The 15,895-nt window shown below is 41.8% G+C and overlaps 1 long non-coding RNA gene across 8 annotated transcripts in view; it reads left to right on the forward strand.

The window, feature by feature from the left end:
- Nucleotides 1–15,895, forward strand: part of LOC149122132 (uncharacterized) — a 163,309-nt gene that overhangs the window by 94,665 nt on the left and 52,749 nt on the right. Inside the window, exon 5 of one of the 8 annotated variants that reach the window (XR_016221797.1) lies at nt 9,763–9,855. The exons of the other annotated variants lie outside the window; for them this stretch is intronic. This is a non-coding gene — a long non-coding RNA (uncharacterized LOC149122132). Of the gene's footprint in view, nt 1–9,762; nt 9,856–15,895 lie in introns of those variants that run through there. 8 annotated transcript variants of the gene reach the window in all.

Genomic DNA, 15,895 nt, shown 5'->3' on the forward strand with positions numbered 1-15,895 from the left:
ACTGGGGAAATGACCAACTGGGGGATTTTCCTCTCTAAGCAGGTGACTTCTACTGCACAAAAGCTGCTCCAGTACAATTCCTTTATAAAAGGGAACTTCAGAAAGTTTGTGGAAAGAGCATTTAGCCTAGCAGTTACAGATACCCATGGCTCTCTTCAGGAGGTCTGGGTTCAAGTCCTGCCTGTGTATCCTGACTCTAGTTAGTGCATGTGATGGCTCAAGTCAGGTCCCTGTCAACCACATGGGAGACCTAGCTTGAGTTCTGGCTCCTGGTTTTGACCTGGCAAGTCCAGCCCTGGCCATTGCAAGAAGTTAGGGAGTGAACCAGCAGATGGGAGCTCTCTCTTTCTCTCAAACAAAATGAGATGCCCTGGATCCATTTTGCTTCCTGTCTTTCCTTCACACGAGGTATCCTTTCTGTCAGGGAATGATGCTGTTTCTGGCCTCCAAACATACCAAGTTAATACTTCTGCCATGAATATTCTGAATTCTCAGCTTTTCTTATCAGCAAAGAAAAAGCAATTTACTCCATAGGGCCTGATATCACTCTGGGATGCGTCATCACCATCTCTAGCTTGGACTACACCAGTACTCAAGCTTACTTCCTCACTGCTTCTTGCCCTGCTTCTCCTGTTTAATTTGTGACACTATAGTCAAAATAACTTATGTAATACCTAAGCCGGATCATGCCACTGTTTAAAAGCCATGAAATGACATAATTTCATTTACAGCAAAGGCCTCAAGTAATGGGCACCTACATAGTCCAGCCATGGTGACCTCTCAGACCTGACGTCATCGTGCCCAGAGGCAGGAAATAAGTTTAGTAAAGTGTAGAGGTGGGAGAGGTGGGAATTGTAGCGGGCTGAGGATGCTGAGGAATTTCTGATTTTAGGCCCAAGTTGGGCAGCATCTCTTCAGTTCCTGTGGCTGCCGTCTTTGAATGTGGGCATTCTGTATCACATGGTCTCTTTTTTTTAATGTTTAAAGATCCATTTATTTACTTGAGAGGGAGAGTTACAGACGGGGAGACTCAGAGAGCTCTTCTACCTGCTGATTCACTCCCCAGATTGCTGTAAGGACCAGAGCTGGGCTAAGCCAGGAGTCAGGCACTTCCTCTGGGTCTCCCATGAGGGTGCAGGGGCCCAAACACTTGGGCCATCCAACTTCTACTGCTTTCTCAGGCCATCAACAGAGAGCTGGATTGGAAGTGGAGCAGCTGGGACTGGAACTGGCACCCACATGGGACATGGCACCAAAGGGGGATGCTTAACATACTACAGCATAGTGCTGGCTCCTCTTCTTTTTGGCTATGTTAAATTTCTTGAATATTAAATGTTGGTAGTAACTTTCCCTGATGGTTTTCCTGCTTCCAGTTATCTGTACACTCTGTGTCCTTGCTTCCTGCTAGTGCTCACTCAGTGGCTGCCTCCATAACGTGGCCTGCTCAGACCACTGTACTTTAAATTTCATCTGCACCCTTCCCCATCCTCCTTCTGCAAGCATTCCTGGTTCCCTCCTACCTTGCTCAACATTTTCTTCCTAAGCACAGAAAATGCCCCTTTCCAGTGGCTATTTTTTCACTTACTTACTAGAATTATGGTAGTAAATAAACCCTCCCCCAGTGGCCAACTAGAATGTAAGGTCTATGTGACTAGGAATTTTATTATATTTGTTCCCTATTGTATCCCAAACACACTGAGCGGGGTCTAGAAGATTCATTCTTGTTGAATGAATGAACCCAGCAGTTCTACGCCTTCTCTCTGTGTATTGGTCCCAGGTACTGGGAGATTCTGACTCTTCAATCTGAGAAGGAGTAGCCAATGGAGTCATAAATCACTTGCTGGTTTTGCTGGAATGCTCTAGGGTGTGTTTTGTTATTTTCTGTAGAATTTAGATAAGATTGAAAAAATGACTCTTCTGGTCCCCCACATCCTCCCCTACACTGTACAAGAAAAGAGGTGTTGCCGGCGCTGCGGCTCACTAGGCTAATCCTCCGCCTAGCGGCACCGGCACACCGGGTTCTAGTCCCGGTCGGGGCGCCGGATTCTGTCCCGGTTGCCCCTCTTCCAGGCCAGCCCTCTGCTGTGGCCCGGGAGTGCAGTGGAGGATGGCCCAGGTGCTTGGGCCCTGCACCCCATGGGAGACCAGGAAAAGCACCTGGCTCCTGGCTCCTGCCATCGGATCAGCGCGGTGCGCCGGCCGCAGCGTGCCGGCCGTGGCGGCCATTGGAGGGTAAACCAACGGCAAAGGAAGACCTTTCTCTCTGTCTCTCTCTCTCACTGTCCACTCTGCCTGTCAAAAAACAAAAAAAAAAAAAAACAAAAAAAACAAAAACAAAAAAAAGAGGTGCTTCCGAATTTGGGGACAGCCTGATTCTTGACCAATAACTTGCACCACACTCTGGCCCTCTTAGAAATTCCTGGGTGTCTCATTCTCCACATGAAACAGAAGCAGTGGCAGCCTGACATGCCAGTTCAGTCTATTCAAGATAGCTGACTCTGTCACTGAGACATGTAGGCTGAGTGCCACCTGATGCCACAGCAGTCATCTCCCTGACATTATCAGTGCCACAAGAAAGCTGCTTTCCTGTTGGAGACTTGTGTGAGCATCCTTCTCCTGGGAACGCAAAATCGTGCATCTTGTCCATTTCTTCCTGGGGAGTAATAAAAAGGTGTGCACTGGGCATGGGTGAGTTGGGGGAGGCCAAAATGATCAGATCTCTGTTTTCTTCAACAGTGAGTCAAGATCAAGAGATAACATGAACCCCACCCTTCTTCTCTCTGAGCCTAAAACAAAGTGAATAAATTCTTGCATGTTGCAGCACACTTAGGGGGCACTCCATGGGGGGGTACTTTAAAACAGGAAGTGCTTTCCAATTCATTCATGTTTTGGCACTGTCCAGATGCCTTTAATTATTTTTAACTCTTTGGCAACAGGAGGACAATTGGTTTTGATAGCTATCCTCTAAGCTTTATCTCTTTGTATCTTCTGGGAGTAATGAAAGACAGAAAAATGCATTGCTCATGGCTTTGCAATGTAAATAAAAAGAGGAGAATAAAAGAACAAGCCCTTCCTGTTCCCTCACTCTGGTTTTCCCATAAAAACATTTTTGTGGTTCCTAGCAATCCTCTCAAGACAGGGAGACAAAGATTGTATTGTAGATGGAACAGTCTTAATTAGTGAAATTGACAAGAAAATACTTATCTCTTCATACTGAATGACAGCAAAACACAACTTAGGGAATTTGTCATTTATGCAAGACTAAAAAGTGATTTTGTTGTATCATGTCTTCTCAACCTGATGAGTTTATGGACAGGTTTTTGTGTAGCTTCCTGGATCATGAATATTCTGAATTCTCAGCTTTTCTTATCAGCAAAGAAAAAACAATTTACTCCATAGGGCCTGAGCAAAGTACTTCAGACTCTTTATATTTCTCCTTTTATAGAAGCTAATTCTCTGCTTGAAAGGGAAGTTGACTATTTTTTCCTCATATATTTCTTGATCAAAGAGAGGCAATTTTATTATTATATATTGTAATTTTCTTAAGGAAGAAAAAGCCATGTACTTTTGAGCTCCACAGTGCTAAACCCTAGACACCTTTTCTATCCATATTGTGTCTAATGAAAGAGTCATTTGCTAAAACAACTGTCTCTTCTAATAGAACACAAATATTTGTCAAGCATTTTTCCATTAGAAATAGTGCACAGCTGTGCCAAGAACCAGTTCATCCTCTGTGAGTCAGCAGGTTCTTCCAACAGAGTGAGAGGCATTGCTGCTGTCCCACAAGCCAGGGATATTGTGGGGAGTTATTTGCTGTGCAAAATTTGCCAAAATCCTGTTCTGATTATCTCTAGGCATATTTATCATTGAATTCTGTGTTAATTTCAAGAGTAGTATCAATAAACAATATTGTTTATATGAGGGTTCTTTAAAACATTTGTGGAACACAAAAGGTAAGTTTATTTTGGTGAAAACAATTGTGAAATCCATGAATATAAGGGGTCTTCAAAAGGTTTATGAAAAGTTCATATTGTGAAAAAACACAAGGATTTAAAAATTCTTTTTGCACCAAGATCTTCTTTTTTCTAATTTTTTGAAGTATGTTAGTGAGTCATCTTTTCCCTTATATTGCACACACTTTTGCCTCTTTTTGCTTTTTACAGGTTATGGATTAATTTTGGAAGACTAGAATGATTATTGTTTTTCCAGAGAAGACGTTATGACTTCTCTGAAAAAGAACCTGACCCTGTAGCACTGATGACTGTGCTGCTAAGCCATGAGGCTTCCTTACAGCCCAGGATGGCTACTCTGGTTCCTGAGAATCCCGGAAGTGGGGTGAGGGCTGGAGAGGAAGGCCAGGGCTGGGGGCCTCTCCCTCCTCTCGCTGCCTGTTATGAGGTTGAGCCTTGGACATCCAAAGCCTTGGGTAATTGGGTTCAGGTGCAAGGAACATTTTTCTCAGTGTGTGTTTGCACAGAATGGCAATATCAATATGCCAGCCAAAAAGTGGTGATAGCCAGAATTGGCTTCCTTATACTTTGGCTGGGTGGAAAGTTTGGGCCCCAAGAACAAGGGAAGAGCCCATGGGGAAAGTCTCTGACTGTTCTGTCTGGGGGCACTGCCATGCTGCTTTTAGGGTCAGTATCTTTTGCCAACAAAATTAGGACTTTTTATAGTTGAGTGGGGGTGTGAATGTGTGGTGGCTGTTCACAGTGCCGTTTCCTAAGATACAATCTTACACCAAGGACTGGGAGTGGATGGAGTGCTTAGTTCAGTAAGACTGAATTTCCGATGTCCATCCTTGTGTTATCCTGTCATATTTTATTTTTTATGCTCTTACTAACTCATTATGGGTACAGATTCACCTGCAGTGCTATGTCCTGTTACGTCTTATTCATGTTCACAACATCATACTGAGGCATATTACATCTTTAAGCTTATCACCTTTACTTGAGGCATTCTCGATGTTCAATCACCTGCACACCTGTGAAGTGGACAAGTTAATATGTGGCATATAGGTGTCACCCAGGAAGCATTTCACAGTCAAAATCATGTCCATCAGTCCCAGAGGTTCTCTTGTGTTTGCTTGTAACTCCGCCTACCACTTCTCTGACCCTCTAAGGATCTTCTTTCTGTTGTTGTAAATTTGTTTTCATCTTTTGGAATTTAACGTCAGCGGAATCAGGAAGTATGCACTATTTTTGGTATAGTTTCATTTCTTTTTTTTTTCTAAAAGATTATTTATTTATTTGAAAGAGTTACAGACAGTGAGAAGGTAAGACAGAGAGAAAGGTCCTCTGTCTGCTGGTTCACTCCCCAAATGGCCACAATGGCCAGAGCTGTGCCGATCCGAAGCCAGGAGGCAGGAGCTTCCTCAGGTCTCCCACATGGGTGCAGGGGCCCAAGGACTTGGGCCATCCTCCATTGCCTTCTCAGGCCACAGCAGAAAGTTGGGTCAGAAGTGGAGCAGCTGAGACTTGAACTGGCACCTATATGGGATGCTGGCACTGCAGGTGGAGGATTAACTTACTGTACCACAGCACCAGCCCCTGATATGGTTTCTTTCATCTACTCTAATCAGTATGATTTTCTCCATTTTTATTCTTGAGTACCATCACATCATGTGGACAGATAGCGGTTTCTTTATGCGATTGCACATTTGTGTTACTTCAGTTGTTGCCTACCTCAAACAAAGCTACTATTCATATTAACACACAAGTCTTTGTGTGGACATAAGCTTTTATTTCTCTTGGGCGAATGCCTTAAAGTGGAATGGTAGGTATGTGGTTAATTTTTTATGAAACTGGCCACTTATTTTATAAAATATTTGTGCCATTATATTTCTGCTGTCCTGCCTCCTTGCCAACAATCTTTTACTTTTAGAGCTTCTAATAGGTTATACAGTGGAATCTTACTGGGGTTTTGATTTTCCATTCCCTAATGATTATTGATGTTGGGTTAATGGGTGATCTCTAATGGATATGCACTTACTTATGATCCATGAATCTATTTGGTAAAATACTCCTTCAACTACCTGGCCTATTTACATTGTCTGTATTATCTTCTCTTAATTATTTTAGAGTTCTTTCTGTGTTTTGTTTATAAGTTCTTTATCAGATATATACTTTGCAACTATTTTTTCCCTATCTGGTTTGTCTTTTAATTTTCTTAATGTCTTTGGAAAAGTAGAAATTCCTAATTTTAAAGAAACCTAATTTATCATTTTTATTTATATTTTGGATTGTAGTTTTTGTTTGTAGGCAAAGAAATCTTTGCCTAACTCAAGGTCACAAACATTTTCTGCATGTTTTTGTTTAGAATTTTTGCAGTTTTGGTTCTACATTTTGGTTTGATAAATTTTGAGTTAATTTTAGTATAAGGTGGGAGGTTTGGGTTTAATCTCTTTCGCTCTCATTTTCCACACACACACGTTCACATGTTCCAATTGTTCTTCATCTTTGTCAGAAATCAGTTAATTATATATGTATAGGTCTATTTCTAGACTCATTATTATGTTCAGCTGACTTATTCGTCTAATTTTGTTCTCTTATAGTTTAGTTTTTTGGGAGGGTAATCTGTGTCCTTTCTATTTCCATATGAATTTTAGAACAGTTTGTCAATTTCTATTTTTAAATAGCTTGCTGGGATTTTGATTGGAAGTACATTGAATCTATAAATTCACTTAGCACTAATTGACATTTGAAGAATATGGAATATTCCAATCCAAGGCATAATATTATCTCTCAGTTACTTAGATTTTAATTTTTTTTTAGTTTGCAGTGCACAGATTTTATAGATATCTTGCTAAGTTTCTCCAAAAATTTCATTTTTATTATAGTGTATATTGTATCTTAATTTCAGTTTCCACTTGATTGTTGCTAAGACATAATAATGCTCTTGATTTTTGTAAACTAACTTTTTATCCTGCAATGCTATTTAACTTACTTATTAATTACAGGTGCTTCTGTGTAGATTCCATAGAATTTCCTACATGAACCATAACATCTCTGGCTAGTAAAGACAGAATCTACCTCAAGATGTTGTTAACGTCGTTTTCTTGATCTACTGAACTACCTAGAGCCTCTTGTATACTGGGAAGTGATCTGAAAATAGTTGTTCTCTTCTGCTTTGGTTGCTTTTCATTTCCTTAACTGCCTATTGCATCAGCTGGAAATCTTAGCACTATGGGGAAAGTGGACATCCTTACTTTGTTCCTGATTTTAGACACAGTTCTTTATTTTCAACAAGAATGATAGTACCTGCAGGTTTTTAGTATATTTCCTGCTCATATTGAAAACATTTCTATTCTACTTTGCTGAGAGTTTTATTAGGGTTGAATGCTGATTCTTTTTTTATTTTTAATTTCATTTAAATTTATTTGAGATGTAGAGTTACAGAGAGAGTGAGAGATAGAAAGAAAGGTCTTCCATCTGCTAGTTCACTCCCCAAATGGTCGCAAGGGCTGGAGCTGGGCTGATCTGAAGCCAGGAGCCAAGAGCATCTTCTGGGTCTCCCATGTGAGTGGCAGGGGCCCAAGCACTTGGACCTCCTCTAGTGCTTTCCCAGACCACTAGCAGGGAGCTGGATCAGAAGAGGAGCAGCCAGGACATGAACCAGCATCCATAGAGGACGCCGGTGCTGCAGACAGTTTAGCCTACTATGCCACAGTGCTGGTCCCTGAATGCTGATTCTTGTCAAATGCTTTTTCTGTATGTATTGAGTGATTTTTTAAAAGTCTGTTATATCGTGAATAACAGTGATGTCATATATATAGATCTTGTATACTTGGGATAAACTTCATTTGGTCATAACGTGTTTTCTTGTATGCCATTTAAAAAATTCATTAATATGGAAGGCAAGGAATGAACCAGAGAGAGAGAGAGAAAGGGAGATCTTCCATTCACTGGTTTACTCCCCCAGTGGCCACAATAGCCAGGGCTGTGCCATGCTGAAGCCAGGAGCTAGGAACTCTGTGTCTCACATATGAGTGGCAGGATTCCAAGTTCTTGGATCATCTTTTGATGTCTTCCAAGGTGCATCAGTAGGAGGATGGATTGGAAATGGAGCAGCTCAGACTCAAAATAGAATTGAAATGTTGGCACTTCAAGCAGTGGCTTTAACCCACTGTGCCATAGTACCAGCCCCTTTTTGCCTATCATTGTATGTACTTTGCTTAAATTTTTGTTAATAATTTTGAATATATATTTATTAAGGCTATTGGTCTGCAGCTTTTGTTTTCCTTTTAATATCTCTATGTGGTTTTGAGGTCAAAGTAATGCTGACCTCATAGAAAGTGATAGGCAGTATTTCCTTTAATTTTCTGGAATAGGTTATGCAAAACTGTTATAATTTCTTCTTTGAGATTTTGATAAAATTCATGGAATCATCAGTTCTTGGAATTTTTTTGTGTGTGAAGGATTTTTAATTTTCCTGTATATTGAGTTTCTTTAATAAATATATAGTTTTTCAAAATGCATATTTCTTTTGTGAGCTTTGGTAGTTGTGTCTTTCAAGGACTTTCTCTCGTCTGTTTAGGTCATTGGTTTCCTTGACATTAGCATGTTAAAATATTCTGTTATTATCCCTTTAATGTAGGAGTGTGCAGGGTTTGAGTGATGTCACCATTCCCTATTCTGAAATTGGTGATTTGTGTCTCCTTCCCCTATGTATTCTCAGGCCAGTATCACCAGAGGATTATCAATTTTATTGACTTTCTTAGGGACACTTGTAGGTTTTTCCTCTATTGTTCTTCAGTATTCATTGATTTCACCTTAAGTTTCATCATTTTATTTCTTTGCTTTTGATTTATTTTTCTTTTTCTAGTTTTTTTTAACATAGAATTTGTTGTCATTGAATTAAGAACTTTCTTTTTCTAAAAAAAGTCAGCATTTAATGATAAACTACCCCTCAATACTGCTTTAACTGAACCCACAATTTTTTTTTTTTTGACAGGCAGAGTGGACAGTGAGAGAGAGACAGAGAGAAAGGTCTTCCTTTGCCGTTGGTTCACCCTCCAATGGCCGCCACAGCTGGTGTGCTGCTGCCAGCGCACCGCGCTGATCCTATGCCAGGAGCCAGGTACTTATCCTGGTCTCCCTTGGGGTGCAGGGCCCAAGCACTTGGGCCATCCTCCACCGCACTCCCTGGCCACAGCAGAGAGCTGGCCTGGAAGAGGGGCAACCGGGACTGAATCCGGTGCCCCGACCGGGACTAGAACCCGGTGTGCCGGTGCCGCAAAGCGGAGGATTAGCCTAGTGAGCCGCAGCGCCAGCCTTGAACCCACAAATTTTTATAAAAATGAATGTTATTGTGTATTTCTAAGGTATACAACATGATATGGGATGCAGTTGATAATGAAAAGGTTGCTCTGGTGAAGCAGATTAAAATATCCATTCTGTCTTGTAGTTACCTGTGTTTTTTGTTTTACTGGCAAGAGCAGTTAAAATCCATTCATTTAGCATGAATCCCCAATACAGGACACTTTTGTTACCTGTAGTCCTGGCTAGGATTTGGATGTAGTTTGAGTGTCTTCACGTATCTTGTCTTGAGGCTTCACGTATTGAAATTCAGTCCCCACTGTACAGTATTAAAAGGGTGGAAACTCAGCCTGACTGTGGTGTCTGGTGGTAAGGCCTGGAGGAGATTGTTGGATTAGTGGAGCTCATTGGGGCAGGGCAGGGATGCGGTCCTGGTGGCTTTACCTGGAGAGGAGGTTGGACACAGAGCTATGTGCTCCCTGTCCCTTGCCCTGTGCTTCCCCAGGTGGCCTTGGGACTGACTGCAGGAAGACGTCACCATATATGACCCTTCGACCCTGCACCTCCATCACCTCTTTATCATGTGGCCTGTGTCAGGTATTTCCTTGTCATAATGTGAAGGTGACTGGCATGTCCTTGTGCTGTGCATTAGCTCTCTAGAATTGTCCATCCTGGGTTTGCTGCTTTGTGTCTTTTTTTTTTTTTTTTGACAGGCAGAGTGGACAATGAGAGAGAAAGACAGAGAGAAAGGTGTTCCTTTTTCCATTGGTTCACCCCACAATGGCCGCTGCTGCCAGCGCACTGCGCTGATCTGAAGCCAGGAGCCAGGTGCTTCTCCTGGTCTCCCATGCAGGTACAGGGCCCAAGGATTTGGGCCATCCCCCACTGCACTGCTGGGCCACAGCAGAGAGCTGGACTGGGAGAGGAGCAACCGTCACTAGAACCCGGCATTTTTTGTTTTGTTTTGTTTTTTCATTTGTTTGTTTGTTTTTAGCAGTTTTATTTTTAATGTCTTTAGACACCACCATACTGTTTCCTGTAATAGTTATAATTTGAAATACTTTGTTTCCATTGATGTTCAGTTCAAAATGATAATTTCCCATTTTGATTCCTTGTTTGATTCATGAGTCATTTAAAAAGCACAATTCAGAGAGAGAACTAAATGAAAATGAGCAAAAAAATGCTTCCCTTTGCTATGAGCTACCAATGTGACCTCAACCAGATTACCATATGCTCTCACAAGCTGTGTGCATGGCTCTGGCACATCCTTGTTTCTCCTTGATGGCTCTGCTCAGAGACCTTTGTTGAGAATCATCTCCACTCTATTTGCCCTGGTGAACTTTGGAATCATGTCAGCAAGTTCCCCTCAAAACCAATCAGTTTTATAAGAATAAAATTAAGCCCATGCCTTATTCAAATACTTAATACAGTATGTATTAAGCTTCTGTATTTCAAGAATGTTTTTTTAAATTTGAGCAATGTCTTAGAGTTATTTTTTCATATAATTTTTTATGTTTGTCTTCCTAGGGTATTTATAATTTTATTCCTTATATATTACTTATGTAATTTTTAGAAACTATTCATGGATAAGTAAGTAGATTTACATGAACTCACTTTGAGGGATCAATGCTTAGAACATCATTAGGGAACTCATTAGTGTACCATAAATTCAGCATTCACAGCATTCTTTTTTGTTTTAAGTGTTCTTATTTTTAGTTTCGGACAACAATGCACTGTAGAACCATAATGGATAGCTCTTGTGTACTTTCACCTTCTCCAGTGATAGCATCTCACACAGCCACAGTATGTCCTATGCAAATCATATTGGTGCAACTGAAGTAGACACCCTTTTGGGATTCACAATCAGTATTCCTTTAAAAAATGAAATATGGGGCCCAGTGCTGTGGCACAGCAGGTTAAGCTGCAGCCTATGATGCCAGCATCCGATGTGAGCATTAGTTTGAGTCCCAGCTACTTCACTTCTGATCTAGCTCCCTGCTGTTGCACCTGGGAAAGCAGGGGAAGATGGCCCAAGTGCTTGGACCCCTGCTGCCCTGCTACCCATATGGGAGACTCAGAGTTTCTGGCTGTTGGCTTTGGCCTGGCTGAGCCCTGGGCATTGTGGCCATTTGGGAAGTGAACCAACAGATGGAAGGTTTCCCCCTCTTCCACTTTCTGTCATTCATTCACCCAATCACTCTGCCTTTCTTTAAAAAAATGAAATATAGATGGATGTTTGGCATAGTGGTTATATACTGAATTCCTGGGTTCAATAGCCAACTCTGACTCCTGACTTCAGCTTCCTGCCAATGCAGACCCTGGGGGGCAGCATTGGTTCCAGACTCCTGGTCATTGGAAACATTTGGGGAGTGAACTCACGGATTGGAGCTCTCTCTGTCTCTCAAATAAATAAATACCTACAGAATAGAGTGAACTGGAAAGAACATAACAGGAGGCAACATGAGGGGTGTTTGGCATGCTATGCTTATCACAACAGTTTAGAACTACTTGAGATGGCTGCATCCCATATTAGGCTGGGGTCAAGTCCTGGCTCTGCCCTTGATTCCAGTTTTGTACTGATTTGCACACTGAGAGGCAGCAAGTGATGGCTCAAGTGTTTTGAGTCCTTGCCACCCATGGGAGATAGAATTCTGGCTTCTGTCTGGCCCAGCTCCAATTTTGGAGGGCATTTGGAGAGTGAACCAATGGATAGGAGCTCTGTCTGTTTCTTTGCCTTTCAAATAAAATGAAAATAAATCAATTAATAAAAATTGTGAAAAGAAGACTTTATGAGTAATATGGGTATTAGGTATGTTTTATGAAAGCTTTTTTTCACTCTTGCTGGGTTAGGATATAAAATGTCAGGTCTGTGCCCAAAAAGCTCAAAAAATATTGTGCTGGACCTTTATCAATTGTAATAAACTTCCCCAGTGTCTGCATAGATTTAGAATGAGGGCACATCTTTGCCTTTGGAAAGGAATCAAAAATAGGACTCTTTGTTATTTAAAAGGCATGAACCCTCGGGAAGGGGGGAAGTTACTTCCTGGCCACAAACCCCTGAATCATGTCACATGCCTCACCAAGTGTTATTTAGATGTCAAGTTTCACTGTAACAGTGTTTTCTGCTCCAAATGTTTTATACACTGGGCAATTAGGATAATTATTTCAGAATATATTAATTTCAGAATTGGAGTATCAGTGAGGCAATTTCAACAGAGAATTGGGTACCTGGCCATTGTTGGGCAGGTCTTTCTGATTCTGAAATTCACATTTTTGCATTTAACCATGGTGTGATGGAACTGATGCCTTCTCTGCTTTCCATGTGTGAGAATTAAAGGATAAATAGTCCTTGATTCGCCCTTCTTGTGGCTCCTAGTGGGGAAGGTGTTTCTTAGGTATGAAATAATGGCACTCTGTATTACTATGGGCATGCTAAAAGGATTTGGGTGGAGCATGGTGTAGGGCATCTGGGGAGAACATGTGGTGACCTCATGGGCAGCCAAGTGGCCCCTGTCCTGAGACTTGAAGGCCATGGAGGGATGCTCGGTGGATGAGATGTGGAAGGCAAACTGACAAGGAGAGAACTGTGTGATACACACAGCAACCAGAGGTGGTGGTGTTGGAAAATACGAGGACACAGATTTTCCTTCTCTTCTTTGGTGCATTTTTGGGTAGGGTGGGGAAATATTTGAAGAAAACACATAATTCTTGCAGAGGCAAAATGTAAGAAAGCCCTGGAGATCAGAAGAGAAGGTGGGCTGAGGGAGGGACTGCCCTTTGAAGCCTCTTAACAGAGCTCTGTAATTCACACTGGGCAGGAACAAAGGCAGATCCAGGGGTGCAGAGAACCCATAAGCCTCAAAAATCTGAAAAGCGAATCAACTCATCATCATCAAGTACTTAATTGGGCGCCTGCCAAGTCCGCACACAGAGTTCTGTTCCTCATGGCAGAAATACATGCCACTGAGTTTGCATTCACTCTGCTGCCTCAGTCAGTTGTTTCACAGCCAGCATAAATCAATAGCAACCACCCGGGGCGCAGTGATTGTTGGAGGTTCAGCTCACAATGAAGGCAGAACAAACCCCAAACCACAGGCATACCCACTGCCTGGACCCACAGGCATTGCTGAGGCCTGGGGAGCCAGGGAGCCATTCCAGCCCTCTGAGAGGGCCTGGGTTTGGAATAATAAATAGTTATTCACTATATAATCCTTCACCACCTGCATCATCTGAAAACCTCAGGCAGTAAAGGGCAGCTTGTTTGGGGCTGGTGTGGGAGGAATTCCAATGAAGCCCAATGCCCAGATCTGTCCCCATTGCTGCACTGTCTATGTGCACCCAGAGCACAGAGTATGTGGATCTAATGATCTGCCAGCTGACAGAGGGGCCCAGCCAGACACCATCTGACTATGGTGGCCACTAGAGAGCCTCTTCCTCTTCACCCTCTCCTGGAACCCAACCCTCCTCAAACATGGGATTAAAAGTTTTTGTAAAGAAACACCAAAGACTTTGATTCTAGAGAGTATTGTTTTTACAGAATTGCTGGAGGAGAGCTTGCAAATGCATAGGATCTAAAAATACTAGACAAATCCTCTTTTGGCAATGTCTTTGGGGAAATAGTGTCCCCTGCCCCCAGATGCTGGTGGTAGGTTGAGGACCTGGGAGAAGGAGCGCAGAGCTAGAGGTGACCAACAGCTTCTACTAGCCCTCAGTCACCAGGACTCCAGAACTGGAGGGTTTAACACTTCGCCCCTGGGAAGTTGACCCCGGCTAAGGCAGTACTGAGGAGAGGTTTCCCTGCACAGCGCCTGAGGCTGCAGATGGGTACCTGGGAGCACACAGAGCATCACTGAACAGGAGCCTGCCCCTGCAGCATCTGGGAGAAGGAATGGTAGGGCCAAGTCAGAGAAATTGAAGGCTTCGGTGAGTCCCTCATCTCTGTTTGGTAATGTGCTCTTAGATCTCACTACCCAATCTTGAGTTGTTGTCATTTCCCTCTCCAAGGGTCAGCCCCATAAAGTGACTTAATTGATTCTTTGCTTTGTCCTGTCTGGAGAGCCATTCCTCTAAAATGAATTTTAATTTTTTTTTGAGAGGCAAGGAGAGACAGAGGGAGAAAGACATCAGTCCTGTCTGCTGATTCACTCCCCAAATGCCTAAAACAGGCAGGACTGGGTGGAAGCTGGGAGCTGGAACTCCATCCAGGTCTCTCACCTGAGTAACAGGGACCCAACTACTTGTGCCACCTTGAGGCTTTCTAGGATGCTCATTAGCAGGAAGCTGAAATCAGGAGCAGAGCTCAGACTCAAACCCTGGTACTGCAGGGTGGGATGTGGGCCTCTTGACTGATGCCTCAACCACCAGGCTACCTATCCATCACTACGACTGGAGAATCTTAATATAGTCTGGGGTGAGGGTTTCTTCATGAATAGCACAAATCTTTTTTTTATAGCACAAATAGTAGAGTGTGGGATCTTCAAAACCTTGGGTTTTGAAATCCATAAGCCTCTGTTTAGAGGCTTTAATTTGGTATCACTTTTCTAAATGAAGCAATGATGCCGCTGATTGAAGGCCATGGAAAGTGTAAGGAGTGCAAATACCTGGGGAGAAAATTTCTCCAAATACATCCACGACACTTATTTGACAGAAAGTAAGCTTCTATCTGCTTGGATTCCCTCAAGCTAATTACAGTGTTTTAAAATTCCTTGTAATAAGACATGAAAAAAGAAATGAGATGTAAATAGTAAAATAAAACAATTGATTATTTTCTGGTTACATGGGTACTTAGAAAATCTAAAGCAATCAATTCAAGCACTATTATTGTAGTCCAAAATGTAGAACAGTGGCATGATAAAAATAATACATCTGTGTATATAAAAATCAGTATGCACAGTTGTGATTGTAGTGACCTCAAAATTTTTAGTCCTCCATTTTACAGAATATCCTATCATAAACTTGTTTCTCTGTTGTAGGGTGTTCTAAATACTATCTTCACAGTTGATGGTTTTTTTTTTTTTCAATAGAATTCTTAAAATCAATGGTTTTTTTCACTCCAACCATGATCGATAAGATGTGAAAAACAAAAAAATAAAGTCCGTCCATGGTAACAGATAACATGATGATCTACTGTCTCTAACTGATGGTTTTGGGCCCTCATTTTTCCTGTCATCTATCATATGGCATACATAATATTGTCATCCTTATTTTCCTAAAAAGAATATTTACTATCAAAGACGTAAAAGAATCTTGACTAAATTTCCATGCGACCACCATCATGCAGTCAACACAGGAGAATCTAATAGATACCTACACTTTGAAAGCAAACAAAGAGCAAACTTCTGTATAGTCGAACATAACAAGATCAAGAGGAAAAGGACATGTTTGTGTCAAGTCTAACAAGGAGAAAAGATGAAGAGCTTATTCAAATGCACAAGCACTCTCAAGAATGCAGTGTTTTACTGTGTGAGGGATGTGAACAAAAAAGAGCATCTACAATTAGCCAAGGATTGATTGGAAGGTGTCCATCATTTTTAGTATTCAAAGAATCGCTAATGTGCGCTACCTTTAGAAGTCATTTTGTAGATGCTAAGCAAAGTGAAAAATTATGATAATGGAACTTGAAGTTGGCTGGTATATGG

The sequence above is a fragment of the Oryctolagus cuniculus genome, chromosome 15, assembly GCF_051225735.1.
Source record: "Oryctolagus cuniculus isolate XC-2025 breed Fujian yellow rabbit chromosome 15, ASM5122573v1, whole genome shotgun sequence".
NCBI lineage: Eukaryota > Metazoa > Chordata > Mammalia > Lagomorpha > Leporidae > Oryctolagus > Oryctolagus cuniculus.